Raw genomic sequence first — 13,752 nt, 5'->3', positions numbered from 1 at the left:
CAGCTCCAGAATAGGAAATTCACAGAGGTAGTCCCAGAGAGGCTGCTCAGATTAGGCTACGGTGAGCACCCAGGCCTGGCTGGCCACTCCCTGCTTTTAGGCGTCCTGAATTTGCATGTCTAGGTATCTCCATCTCCATGTTTCAAGCTCTCTAGTGGATGATTCACTGCCCCTGCTGGGTTTGGGGGCCACAGCTGAGTTCCTTTGAACAAGATTCAGTCCCAAGAATAGCTGTTGGGTGAATAAAAGAGATGGAAGGAAAGGGGGAAAGTGCTAAGGCAGACACAGGAGAGGACGACAATGGCTCAGGAGCACCGAAACAATCCCAAGGAGGCATGCCAAACGGAGCCCGAACAGTGGCAAGACAGCAGGGCCTGTCCTGACAGGTGGCACAGGCGGGGCCAGTTTCCTCTCGCTTCCCACACCTGCAGCTACGCTGGCCGGGAGCACAAATCCCAAGCAAACAGAAACTCGTGATTTCAGTTACATTTTGATTGACATTTTATTTACCCATGATATGATTTCTTTTAGGTTAGCTGGCTTTGTTCTAAAGAGCAACCCAAACTAAGTTGCCTAGGTGACTGGCTGTTCTCAAATCTCCCTCTTCTCGTCCTCCCACCCTGCCCTGCACTCACCTGCCTGAGCACTTCTCTGACTCTTCCACCCAAGCATTTTCTTCCTGGATGCCTGCGCTCAGTCCTCAGGCTTTGGTCTCCAATCCCCGAATTTTCTCTCTCTGCACTGCTCGCTTTGACTGGGGAGTAGATTCCACAGCTGGAGACATCACCTGCCCTCCCAGCACTCCCCAGTCCTGCATTTCCAGCAGCTCACATTCGGTATGCTCAGCGCCGCGCTCATCTTTTCTCCCGCTCAGTCTCTGGAAAACCTTCAGGCTTGCAACACTAGAGCTACCTCTAAACTCCACTCTCCTTTGCCCCCATAGCACCCATTCACCCATCCACTCACCCTCCACCTCTGCCCTTTCCCCTGAGCAAACAGAAACCCTCATTCATTCAACAATTACTGACCAACCACCACTGCGCACCAGGCAGTGCTGGGGACAGGCGCATTTGCCTTGGCCTGTTCCTCCACCTGCGGCACCTCCAGGACCCCTGAGGCCCTGAGATTGGGAGAGGAAGCCTGACCTGCAAGTAAGTGACAGTGTGACCCCGGACAAGTCACTTGCCACATCTGAGCTTGGGTGTTCCCATCTGCCCTTTGGGAGGAGTATTCATTCCCGCCTCACCTGTCCCTAGTCCGGCTGGGAAAGCCATCACCTGGCTTCCCACAGATGACCCCATTCTGAATAATACTTGTGGTGCACCTGTAGCCATGCTTCAGCCTCTTCCTCCCACAGACCATGGCCTTGACCCCTGTTAGCCTCCTGGCCTCCAGTATGGGACAGAGCCCTGTAATCTGCATTTTAAAGAAGCTCCAGGTAATTCTGTTATGGGAGGGCGTGTGGACTACACTTGGAGAAATTCTGGCTCACAGGATAAAGTCTAAGCTTCCTTACCAGCACCGACTCATTGATGAAACCCTTGCCCTGCTTTACAGTGTTGGTCCTCTCTGTCTCCAAGGGAGGGCCTGTAGCTGTGGCCAGACTGGTCCGTCCACCCCGCACCCTGAGCCCAGCAGTGGGCCTGCTCTTCTTCCTTTGTTTTGTTTTGTTTTGTTTTTTGAGACAGGGTCTCACTCCGTCCCTCAGGCTGCAGTGCAGTGGTGTAATCACAGTTCACTGCAGCCTCCATCTCCTGTGCTTGAGCAATCCACCCGCCTCTGCCTCAGTATCTAGGACTACAGGATTATGATCACCAAATCAGGCTAAATTTTTATTTTTCTAGTTTTTGAGATGAGGTCTCACTACATTGCCCATTCTAGTCTCAAACTCTTAGGCTCAGGCCTCAGCCTCCCAAGAATCTGTGATTATAGGCTTAAGCCCCCAGGCCTGGTCGGGCTGCTCTTCTCTCATGATTTCCCCAACTTGGAAAGACCTCCTGACCTCCCTATCTCTGCAAGTCTCTTTCCCACCCTGCAACATCCAACTCAAATGCCTTTACTTTCCTCCATCAAGCTCAAAATCACCACTTGACATGAGTTAGGGCCGAACACATGGGCCGTGATCATTTCCTGACTGGATTGCTGGCTGGCATTTGACTGGCCCATATCCTGACTTCCTAAGCCGACTGTGAGCTCCCTGAGGCCAGCCATCCCTCTTGCAGATCCTTGTGTTCAATAGCAAATGCTTACTGAGCGCCTGCAGAACCTATATAGCACCCTGCTGGGTGTAGGAAGAGGAAGGCTGAACCCCTGCCTAGAGGGGAGCCCCTCTCATGGCAAAGACAGACAGAACTTACATATATGACCAGAATAGAAGTAAAGACAGGGTACCACAGAATCCTGGAGCAAGGGGACTAATACCATGGGGGAGGGGCACTCAGGGGCAGGGAAGGAAAACCCAGAAAGAGGGGGCAGCACACGCAAAGGGTTAAAATGTGACATGTTCTGCACAGAAGCAGGCGTGGGGAGGAAGAAGGATGGTGATAACGGGAACAGGCTGGACTGGGGACGCTGAGCTAAGGGTCTGGATTCATCCTGTAGGTGAAGGGTTGGCAAACCCAGCCCGCTGCCTGTTTCCGTACAGAAAATTTTACTGGAACACAACCACGCCCATTCTTACATATTATCTGTGGTTGCTTCCAGGCTGCAATGACAAAGTCAGGAGAGACTATGTGGCCTGCAGAGGTTAAAATACTATCTGGCAATTCAGAGCAAAAGAATGCTCCTTCCTGCCACAGGCGTTGAAAGCTCTGGGTGGATCTTAAGCAGCAGACAGCGGGGTCAGATCTGTGTTTTACTTTTCTGTTGCTCTGGGATGATGTTGGGATGAGATGGAGCAGGCAAGCCACGGGAAAGGGAAGGTGGCTGGGAGCCTGGTACAGTTGTCCACGTAGCGGATAGAGATCAATAACAACATTGCTGTTTTTTATCAAGAAATTCATTAAGAGTCGCTGTGTGCCCACACTGGGCTGTGCCCTTTCCACCTATTCATTTAATCCGCACAGGAACTGCTGATATAGCCAGAGCTGTTATCTCCACCCTACTGATGAGGCACAGAGAAGTGAAGGCACTTGCCCGAGGTTACGCAGCGAGTTTGCGGCAGAGCCCAGGTGCAAACCCAGAGGTGCAAACTTGAGCTGCGGCCCTCAAGCTCCAGGGCTTCAGGATCGAGCATGTTTTTGGCAACCGATCTCTTCGAGCCTCCCTGGGAATACACAGAACACAAATCCTCTAAAGGAGAAAATCTACCCCGGCCGAGTCAGGCAGGAAGTGGGAGGCAGCAGTGTGGCTATTTTGGAGAAGCGACACGAGAAACCACGAAACTTCCTACCTGTCCCGTTTTGCTCCCATCTGTCCTCGGAAACAAGGCTGCCCCTCTCTTAGATAAAAAGGTGTTTCTCCCCGCACAGTGGCTCTGCCACTGGTGGTGGGAGAGAGTGCACTAAGCTTAGCACACCCTTGCTATTTTTAAAGGGCTATATAAACAAACAGGGCTATGTAAATAAGAAAAAAATGAGGTCATACTTTTAAAACCTAAAAATGTCTCTTTTCTATGGGGTGAGCAGCACAACCTCAGAAAGTACAGGGCTTTTCTATCCCCTTGAGGCTTGTCTAGCCCATGGCCTCCCAAAACCACCAGGCCTGGGTCTATTCCTTGTACCCACTGAGAGAAGGGCAGGCGGCTGGGGAGTCAGGACTCCTGGGTTTCATTCCTGGATCTGTGAGCTCTGCCTCGAAGGCCTAAGGCCAGTGTCCAATCCCAGCCACCACCACCCTGGGGCCCTGACATCCGATCCCACGCCAGTCACTCACAAACACTGTCCATGCCCCAGGCCCTCCTCCTCCTGTGCCAGCCCTGGCTTGGCACGCTAACCTTCCAGGCCCTTCTGCTGTCCTTTTTCCTCCCCTCTGCCTCACACCTTGACCTGTTGAATGGCCACAGAGGCTCTTTGCATGCCAATCAGAAGTGATTTGTATGCTCCCCACCCCCCACTTCTTTGCACACGTTACCTTGCTCCATGCTCTTCTGCACCTTTTCTTCCTAGGTGCTGGCTAGAGGTCATTAAAGCAGCCCCAGGAGCTGAGTTTGCTCATCAGCTATTGCTAGGAGACATCCCATGCCTCGGCAGAAGCTCACATGGCCTCCCTGGGTTGCCAGAGTACCGTTTCCACCACTGACCCCACTCTCCACAGCGTCACCTCAACTTCTCCCCTCCCCATCTCTTCTCCTTCACCCTAACTCTCAGCATCCGTGGCTTCTCCATTATCCTCAAGAACAAAAATGAGAACCACCAATATTTGCTGAAGGAGTTGTCTCCAAGTTATGATCCATGAAAGTGTTTCAGAGGCTCTTCAAATGTTCCACGAGAATGTTATTCTAAAACTCAGTTTGACCCCTAGTTTAACAGAAAATGAGCACTTACACACATTCAGACATGTTGTACAGCACATCGGAACACACCGAGTATAGCCAACAAATGTCACCGGTTTAATTTGGTTTGTACCCAGACCTCAGATTAAGGTCTGGGTAGATCTTATCCTTCAGTGTGAAATGCGTCTTCAGTTAGGAAGAGTGAAGCTCTTTACTGGATATCTTTGTGTTGTTGTTTTTTTAAATTCAGGACTTCATAAGCTTATGTAAAACCATACAAGCAAGGACACTCTGAAGCTTTCAATGATAAGAGAATATATTACATGGATTATCATGGAAATATCATATATACGATTGTGGAGCTTCCTGTCTGACTTGTGTGTGTAATATGAAGTAATTCAAGCAGTTGTTTGATATTGTCACTGATGCAAACCAGAATTCCTTTCTACTCCTTCCCAAATGCCCAGATAATGTTGAACTGAAGACCATTCTGTGGCTCTGAGGTAAGCTGTTAACAATCTGTTACCATTCACATCATGTTATGGATGTGATTTAGAATTCCTTGGCTGGGCGCAGTGGCTCGCGCCTGTAATCCCAGCACTTTGGGAGGCTAGGTGGACGATCACAAGGTCAGGAGTTCAAGACCAGCCTGGCCAACATGGTAAAACCCTGTCTCTACTAAAAATACAAAAATTAGCTGACGAGGTGGTAGGTGCCTATAATCCCAGCTACTTGGGGGGCGGAGGCAGAATCGCTTGAACCCAGGAGGCAGACATTGCAGTTAGCTGGTATTGCACTGCTGCACTCTAACATGGGGAACAGACTAAGGCTCCATCTCAGGGGGGAAAAATAGAATTCCTTAATACTTTGCAGCCAAGCTAAATGAAACAAGGAAGAAAATGGAATATTAGATAGTGCAGCTGATACAGTAATACAGCGATGATCTAGGACAGAGGTCAGCAAACTTCTTCTGTAAAAGGCCAAAAAGTAAAAACTTTAGACTTTGTGGGGCAGACAGTCTCAAGCAGCCATAGATAATGCGTACATAAATGGTGTGACTATGTTCCAATAAAACTTTCCAGAATCAGGCAGCAGCCTGGATTAGGCCCACGGGCAATAGTTTGCCAATTCCTGATCCAGAACCACAGATTTCACTGTTTGTGCATCAAAACAGAGGCATCGCTAATAACATAATAAATGTAAGTTTCATAATAAATAATTGTTAAAATAATAAATAAATGTCAAAAACAACAGCCAGGTGTGGAGGTCCATGCCTGTAGTCTCAGCTACTCAGGAAGCTAAGGTTGGAGGATCCCTTGAGACCAGGAGTTTGAGGCTGCAGTCAGCTATAATCACGCCACTGCACTCCAGCATGGGTGACGGAGCAAGACAGTGTATACACACACACACACACACACACATTTAAAAAGTCTTTAGCATCTGACTTAAATTAGACTAAGTCTAAAAGGCAATAATTTGGAGATAAGAAAAAGAAATAAAAATGAGAATCTTTAAACAAGGTTAAAAATGCAAACTTAAAAAATAAATGTATTCAAAAGCCATCACTTTAACCTGTTTTATATATTGACATTCCATGCCAGATTTGGCTTTTAAAAATAGCTTCTAAGACTATAAAAGCTTGAAAACTGCTCAAGTTCCTCATTGCTGAGAAATTGCTTCCATATCCATTTTCAGATGAGATTTGCTCCCTAGTTCCTCAGTCAGAAATCACATTTATTCTGGAGAGAGCCCCCCATCAGGCCCCTTCTAAAGAGCGGCTGTGACTCCACATTTTCCTGCCCTCAGTCGTTCCCCACACAGCCATGCCCAAGCCTCCGATGGTGCTGATGGGCCGCCTGCCCTCCCTAGCACCGGGCATTGGCAGCACTGTGTGCCTTCATCTTGTCTGGGTGCCATCTATCCCAGCTCCTCCCTGGTGATGGGGAGGGCCATGCCAGCAGTGGCCACGATCACCTGGACTCCAGCAGCACCAAGTCAGCACCTCATTAATCACAGGCACTTTCTTCCCCAGGGAGAACACAGGCAGGGGCGGGAGCCGGGTTTCTCGCTAGAACTGACAGCTCATTTCCCTCTGGGCGAGTCCCATACTCTACAGATTCTTCCAGGCAGCTGGCTGAGCTCACATGGACAAATAGAGAGTCTGGGGAGGGGACGGAAATGCCAGGTCTGCAGAGGACCCCCCATCTGCACTCCCTGGACGGTTCTCCCATATCTCTGGCTTGCATCCCTGAGGCTTCTGCTTCTGGGGTAGTTCAAGAATCTGTTGTACACCTTGTGGAATGAATCCAGACCCTGTCCTGAGACTGCTCATGAGACCCCTAAGTGGCTGTGACATGCACAAAAGGAAATAAGCACTACATCGACGTACCCGGAAGTGCCCCAGGATACAAGTCAGGGGCCCCACTAGTTATGGCAGAACTGATTCCTATGAACATATAGATATTGCTGGGGAAGAGGTCATCCTGGAACCTCTCATTGCTTTTCTTCGGGAAGCATCTTGGTGGAGAAAAAAGTGCTGGGTCTTTTGTAGCCAGAGGTTCTGCCACTTACCCTCTGTGTAGCTGTCTTTAAGCTACTAGCCTGTCTGTGCTCAGTTTCCTTATGTGCACAACAGGGGCAACAGGACGAGACTCGCTGAGGTTTGGGAAGGACTTGAACCTGTCTGTGCAGTGCAGCAGCATCAGTCCCTGTGCTTTACCCTGACCTCAGGGACGCAGCACTGGGGCCAGAGGGCAGGGCACGCAGATGGCACAGGGCTGCAACCGGGAGAGCAGGGTGGTGGTCCAACTGCCCACACATGCCAGAAGGTTGGCTTTCATTTGGGGAGCCATTGTTACATGGCTGGCCACATTCTAGGGGCCTTCCTCAGCAACCCTGTGAGGCGGGTATCACTGCCAGCCTAATTTTGCAAGTGAGAAGGATGAGGCAGAGATGGAGCAATTAGCCTCTTAAACTAGTAAGTATCTTGCACAACCAGTAAGAGTCGGGGCTGGGATTTGAACTCAGGGTGGGTCTACACTGTTAAGTACAATAACAAACATCCCCTCTCAAAATGAGGCTCCAATGCCCAGTTCTTCCTTGGAATCCAGGGAATGATTTCTTTACCTCCTCAGGAGAACTCTGGTCGAGGCCTGGGGCTGGTAGGCCCAAGCTGTCATATTGTGGGCGGAGGCCCAGGCCCTAGCCACCCCCCAGTCCAGGCAGCAACAGCAATGTCATCTCCGAGGGTTGCCTGTGGCCCCATCCCCTTCTCTATACAGTGAGGAAACTTTGGCTTTTGAAGAAGTGGAAGAGTCACTGCTCCTGGCATGCCAGGCTGGGAAAAGTCGCCTTGGAAATCACAGCTGGGCCCACAGACCCAAACACAGAATGGGATGAGCATCTCCATGGCCCCAGAAAGAGGCCCTGGAGTCCCTAAGCCTTGGCTGCATCAGAATCAGCATATACTCCTGGGTCCCCAGCTCCTAAGAGTGATGCAAAGGGCACAGATGGGCCAGAGAACTCCCTCCCTCCCTCCCTTCCTTCCTACCTTTATCCTCCCTCTAATCCCCAGCTCTCTGGGTGATTCTTGTTCTCCACACCAGAGAAAACATCCAAGGACTTGTTCTTGACCCAATGAGCTTCTAACACTGCACACCCAACCTGTACTGCAGCCTGAACATCTAGCCTGAAACCACAGCACATACCTGAAGATCTAAATGCATATATAAACATAAGCTGATACCAGGCCTCTCCCCAGGCCCATCTGATCACTATCTCGGGAGCTGGTGCCCTGCTATTGAAATTGCTGAAATTCCAAGGATCGTTGCCCCAACCCTGACATCCTTCCAATCCTTCATCACCTGGGGCAGATGGGGTGAGAAAGGGGACTAAAGACCTGCTGCTATGTCTCTGACTCCCGTGGTTCTGCTCTGACTAGGCACTGGGTGGACAGTGGGTGGTCTTCGGGCAAGAACCATTACGTGGGAGGACAGGGTGGAGCTCCGTCTCTCAAGAGGACATAGCTGGACTGGCTTGTGGAGGCTGTGGCCCCTCGGGAGGGGCTGTGGGCCTTTGAGAAGAGCTGTTGTGTCCTTTGCTAGGACAGAATGGCAACTGAGGAACTGGGGGGCAGGGCTGCATTTTAAGGGAGACAGCCTGGGGAGAGCAGGAGCCAGGCGCTGGCACTCAAGGTATCTACTCCTGACCAAGGAAGGTTGAGGACTTCCAGAACAATTTTCGCAAAGGCATCAGGAAGGCAATGATAACACTAATAATAACAATAATACATTTTAGAGGAAGAGCTAAGCAGGTTCATGCAAGACAGACCAACATGGCGCCTGGCAAGCATGCTCAGCCACAGCCCCCGTTTCCCACCTGTGCTGAAGGCACCACTTCCGATGACCGAAACTGAAACGCTGTTCTCTCTGAAAGCCAGCATTCATGTCCACTCCTGCGGCAGCCGCGCTCCTCCTAGGCGCCGCTCTTCCGACCGGAGGGGCGGGCTTGCTTGGCCGGGACCCCACAAGGCTCCTCCATGAACTAGGTTGAGGCTGCTGGGTTTGTGCCTCGGATCCTGCAGGAGATGATTGAGAAACATGGTCAAAGAGCTTTCTTGGTCAACTTTTTTAGACACAGAACAATCCTGCCTGGTCTGGAGGACCAAGCCCCCAGCTCCTCCCAAGCGGCTTTACTTGGTGGAGGGCCTGATCGCCACATCCTCCTACTTTGCACCTAACACTTAACTTCTCTGAGCCTCTATTTCTTCACTAGTGTGGTAGGCAGAATTCTGAGAGGGCATCAAGATTTCCTGTCCCCCTGGTACGCTGGCCTTGCATAATCCCCAGGACTGTGAATACAACGGATGGTTGGGTCATATTACAGGCACAACTAACCTTAAAAGTGGGGGATTATCCGGGCCTGACCTGATATGAAAGCCCTTTTAAAACAGAGTTTGCAGGAAATGCCATTCTGGACATCAGCCTTGGGAAAGTATTTATGGCTAAGTCCTCAAAAGCAATTGCAACACAAAGAAAAATTGGCAAGTGGGCCTAATTAAATGAAAGAGCGTCTGCACAGCCAAAGAAACTATCGACAGAGTAAATAGACAACCTACAGAATGGGAGAAAATGTCCACAAACTGTGCATCCAACAAAGATCTAATACTCAGAATCTATAAGGAACTTAAACAATTCAACAAGCAAAAACCAGATAATCCCATTAAAAAGTAGGCCAAGGACACGAATAGACACTTCTCAAAAGAAGACACACAAGTGGTCCACAAACATGAAAGTAATGCTCAACATCACTAATCATCAGAGAAATGCAAATCAAAACCACAATGAGATACCATCTCACACCAATCGGAATGTCTATTACTAAAAAGGCAAAAAATCACAGATGCTGGCGAGACTGTGGAGAAAAGGGAATGCTTATATGCGGTTGGTAGGAATGTAAGTTAGTTCAGCCGCTGTGGAAAGCAGCTTGGAAATGTCTCAAAGAACTTAAAACAGAACTACTGTTTGACGCAGCAGTTCCATGACTGAGTATATACCCAAATGAGCTAACAAAGGAAAATACGTCATTCTGCCAAAAAGACACATGAACTCGTCTGTTCACCACAGCACTGTTCACAGTAGCAAAGACATGGAATCAACCTCTGTGCCCATCAATGGTGGATGAGGTGAAGAAAATGTGATGCATATGTACCATGGAGTATTATGCAGTCATAAAAAAGAACAAAATCACGTCCTTGGCAGCAATATGGAGGCAACTGGAGGCCATTATCCTAAGAGAATTAGTGTAGCAACAGAAAATCAAAATCAAATACCATGTGTTCTTGCCTATAAGTAGGAACTAAACATTGGGCACACATGGACATAAAGATGGGAATGACAGGCACTAGTAACTAGTGAGTGGGGGACAGAGAGGGAGGGACAAGGGCTGAAAAACTACCTGCTGGGTACTATGCTCACTACCTGGGTGACAGGATCATTCTACCCCAAACCTCAGCATCACACAGTCTACCCAAACCTGCACACGTACCCCTAAATCTAATACAAATGTTGAAATTATTTTTAAAAAGTGGAGTTTTCTGTGGCTAAAAATCACAGGAGAGGAAGTCAGAGAGATTAGGATCTGGAGAAGGCTTCACCATACCCTCACCACCTTGAAGATGTTAAGTTGTGTGAAAAGGACTGGCCCACAGTTTCCAGGGGCTGAGAGCAACACCAGGTGATGACCAGCAAAAAGCAGGACCTCAGTCCCACCACTGCAGGGAACTGAGTCATGTCAACACACCAAATGAGCCTGGAAAGCAGAATGTTCCCCAGAGCTTCCAGATGAGAACCCAGCCCGCCAACACCTGGATTCAGCCTGGAGCAGAGAATCCAGCCACTCTCTACCAGACTTCTGCCCTAAAGATCTGTGAACTAACAATGGGTCTTATTCTAAGTCACTAAATTGAAGGTAATTTGTTATACAGCATGAGAAAACTAATACAGCCTGGAAAAGCGACTCATATTCAGGCATGGGTGGCAATGAAATACAATAACAGACATAAAAGCACATTGTAGTCCCCAAATCACAAAATAAAATAGGACAATGGAGGTCTGTGTCAGGGCGGAGCTAAACAGTGATTCCTGAATGAAATACACAAATGAGGATTGGTTTTTAATAATTGACTTACCAGGAGATTGTAAGGATCGAATAAGGAAATACAGAGGAAGGTGCTTTGTAAACTAGAAAGCCCAAGTTGTTTCAGTCAGTGGTGGCGTGGCGTGTCACATTCACGCTGTGCTCTTTGGATGATGCTCTGGTTTGCCTGTTTGCCTGCTCCGGGCAGTGTGGAGGGATGGATGGGAATGTGGCTTCCAGGGACAGGTATACCTGGGTTCAAATCCAGCCCTTCCACTTCTGACCTCTGCAGCTTTAGAAAGTTGCTTTGGCTTGCTGTGGCTAGCAAGGGAGGCTAAAAGTGGTGAGTGCCTCCCAGGGTCCGTGCTTTTAACGACTCTGTACATGGAAAGGGGCTGGAACAAGGCCTGGCATGGCCCATGTAATTGCTCTGAATATTAGCTAGAGTGGAACCCAATAATCTGGGTCTGGAACCTGCACACAGGCCTGGGGCACTGTCACCCTTCTCCTCTTGGGCATCACGCTTTTTATTCACACAGCCTCAGAATCGTGTTCGGCAATCATATCACACTGCTGATTCCCACAGAACATACAGATCACGGAAGCCCCGCTGCTGTCCCTCCCCAATGTACCTGCTGCTATGAAACCCGGCCAGCCCCAACCTACACCCAGGGCAGCGTCACACCCCCACGGAGTGGAGAGCCTTGCTCTGTGGCTCCATCAGTCGGTTCCTGATTCTACCGCCCAAACCAGCCCAACTTCTCACTACGCTGTGGGTTTCCATCCTCCTCAATCTGACCTCATGCCCTCCAATAGATCGCAGTTATTAATCAAAATGGCCGTGCTCTCTTCCGCCCAGTGTGGAAACACTCACTTCTCAGAACACGCTTTTTTACAAACACAATCCATGGTTTCCTCCCCTCTGAGCTTGGCTCAATCTCTTCTGCACAGGATGCTACTCTCTCCCTTCGCAATCGTGCCTACCTGGCTGAATCCTGCCCATCTTCCTCAGGAGGCTCAGCCAGCTCCCACAACATTGGATCTAAGTTCTGCCTCCCCAGAATACCCAAAGCACATTTGGTGTGTCTCTCCTAATATAAATAACAGCATCCACTGTGCTCAGCCAGTGCTCTAAGCCCTTCTAGATTGCACACAGCTCAGGCAGGGTCAGTCTGACTCACTCCCTCACCCCGAGTGTGGCCGGCCACACACAGTCAGGGTAAAACAATTCTCCTTAGCGCCCAGTTTGGTTGTTCATTCATTTAACAGGTATGCACTCAATGCCTATTTTGGGTCGAGCCGGGCTGTAGGTGCCAGCGTTAATAGATGGCAAAGATTTAGTCCCTGTCTTCAAGGGGAGCATGGAGTAGGTGAAGTCAATTTTGATGGTGTCTGAATGTGTGAGAGAGGGAAAAAAATAAAGAGGATATTTAAAACAAAGGGAATTGCGTAGAAAGAGACAGAGGACCCCAAAATGGCCATAATGTTCAAGGAAATTGCATGCTGTCCACATGGCTGGAAGTGAGGGCCGGTGACAGTGGGAGGTGCTGGGCCGGGGCCGGAGCATGAGGGTTTGACAGATGAAGTGGCTTGGATGTGCTGGTGCTGTGGAGTGAGGTCATTTTCATTAGCGAGGTCACACAGCTGGGATGACGGGTGTGGCTTGAGGAGAAAGGATCAGGTGGAAGGATAGAGACTTCTTCGGGCTGTGGGCGTGAGGCTGGTGTCACCGACTGCCCACAGTCTCCTCCCATGTGGCAGGTCAGAGGGCCACCCACCACACTGTGTCCCGGTCACCAGAAAACGTCACACACACCTGAGGGCCTAGATGGCAAACTGAGCCCATCTATCTCCCTCTCCTCCCTGCAATGCCCCTGAAATAAAAGGAGAAATGTATGAATAAGAACAGATCCACAGTAGCACCAGCTGTCCAGAAAGTCCGAGGGAAAACAGACAAGTGGGAGTGACAGGAAATCTAATCAGAGTGAAGCTGGCCTCACCCAGCTGGGCAGGGACGGCCCACCTGCCAGGCGCCCCAGGACTTGCTCAGAGCTCCTCCATGGCAGGGTGGGCTGGAGGGGGGTCCTGAAACACCCCCAAAAAGAGTCGGTCCTCTGAATTTCCAAAGAGACAGAAGTGGGAGCTGGGCAGGGAGGTACTGGGAGCAGAAAGTACCTCCCCACATACCTTTCTGGCTTTAACTGCATGATTTTAGTATCCCAGGAGCCTCTATCTCTGGCAAATGGCTTGACTATTCATGACAGAAACCTCCTGAAGGACCCATCTACTCTACAATCAACAGCTGGTGCTCTAGGATTCTTTGAATCCCTTGCCTGGGCTCAAAACTCCTCACCTCATGGCTTCCACCAGTCCCAGACTACTGTGTTCCTTATACAACCCTAACCAAGCCCTCACACTGACACGTCCAACTTAAAGGAAACTTCCAGTCTTCAGAAAACCCAACCTTGCCTCCCTCCTCCCAGACACGCCAAAGCTCCCTGAAATTGCTGGCCTCCCTTCAGCAAGTGAATAATAAACTCAGCTTTGCCTTACCAACAAGTTGTGTTGATGATATCTGGGGAGCTGGGATTTGACAGTCTCTACAAAAATGCTGGGAATTATATTGACATTCAACTTGATATCTGCATCATTTACAACAGGGCAAAGACCTCCCAGCTTGGAGG

General features: G+C 49.6%; 1 protein-coding gene across 5 annotated transcripts in view; it reads right to left on the bottom strand.

Moving 5' to 3' along the window:
• The window catches only part of HIVEP3 (HIVEP zinc finger 3), a 517,135-nt gene that overhangs the window by 105,342 nt on the left and 398,041 nt on the right, over positions 1–13,752 (bottom strand). For all 5 annotated transcript variants that reach the window (XM_017541784.2, XM_037743190.1, XM_037743191.1 and 2 more), the window contains one exon: positions 8,810–9,008. The gene's annotated coding sequence lies outside the window, so the exon portion shown is untranslated. The remainder of the gene's footprint in view (positions 1–8,809; positions 9,009–13,752) is intronic.

Source organism: Cebus imitator, unplaced genomic scaffold (assembly GCF_001604975.1).
Source record: "Cebus imitator isolate Cc_AM_T3 unplaced genomic scaffold, Cebus_imitator-1.0 Scaffold136, whole genome shotgun sequence".
Classification (NCBI taxonomy): Eukaryota; Metazoa; Chordata; class Mammalia; order Primates; family Cebidae; genus Cebus; species Cebus imitator.
The sequence above is the reverse complement of the archived record's forward strand: the minus strand, read 5'-3'. Positions and strand labels throughout refer to the sequence as shown.